The sequence below is a fragment of the Apis dorsata genome, unplaced genomic scaffold, assembly GCF_000469605.1.
Source record: "Apis dorsata unplaced genomic scaffold, Apis dorsata 1.3 scaffold_28, whole genome shotgun sequence".
NCBI classification, from domain to species: Eukaryota; Metazoa; Arthropoda; class Insecta; order Hymenoptera; family Apidae; genus Apis; species Apis dorsata.
This window is the reverse complement of record NW_006263330.1, coordinates 380,180-381,335: the sequence shown is the minus strand read 5'-3', so window position 1 is coordinate 381,335 and position 1,156 is coordinate 380,180.

Sequence of the window (1,156 nt, the reverse complement as noted above, 5' to 3'; positions counted from 1 at the left end):
TTTTTTTTTTTTTTTTTTTTTTTTTTTTTTTTTTTTTTTTTTTAGGTACACTTTAAAGACACAGTTCGGGGTTGTTGTTTCTTTTCTATTTGACCGAGTGCGAGTATCGTCCAAAAAAAAATATTGTATATCGATATTTTTTCATTGGTTATAACTGCGCTATAAATTCACGCCGTATTCGATCCAGCGGGATCCAGCGATTCTAGATTTTTCATGCGAAAAGTGCCAATGCATTTTTAGGATGTTAGTGTTTAAGTATGTAGTATATAAAGTATAATGAAGATAAGAAAGGAAAGAAAGGAAGGAAGGAAGGAAGGGAGAGAGAGAGAGAGAGAGAGAGAGAAAGAAAGATGACGGTTCTGCTATCGTAGTGCCGTTTTGCGATACATATATGTATATGTATATATATATATATATATATACATATATGTATACATATCTGACATTCGGTTGACTATAATAGAGCATAATTCCTCCTCTAATCCAATAATGATTTTAACCTACCTACCGTTAAATGAACAAAATATTCGAGTGGCGCGTTTCATCATCGAGTCGGATTGATCAGTTAAAGATAAAAATGAGGAAGAGGATAAGAAATGTCTCTCGACGAGTCGAGGATTATTATTATTGTTGAGAGCGAGAGAAATAATTAATAAAGATAAAGAGGGGATGAAACACGCATAGCATTCGTTTCTATTCTATTGCAGCCGATTGATATGTATCGGCGATGATTTCTGACGATCCGTTCGCGATAACGATAATCATGTACACGTTTATTGCGAATTCTCATCGTTGTTGTTACTGTTTTTTATAGTTTTTAACGAAGCCAATCCGAGTATCAGTTGTTATTATCATATTATTATTGTATTATTATGATTTATCGTTTTGTGCACGTATTTTAAGAAATATTACAAATTCTAACGCAGTATATATTATATATTATATTATATATATATATATATATATATTTTTACTTATTCACTTATTGATACAGCTATTGTAATCGTGTAATTTTATTACTTTAATATCACTGTATTTTTATTATTGTAATAATCTATGATTATTAATCCTATCTATCTGCATTACAGTGCTGATATAGATCGATATTACCACGAGAAAAGAAAAGTTATGAGTAAATAAATAAATAAATAAATAG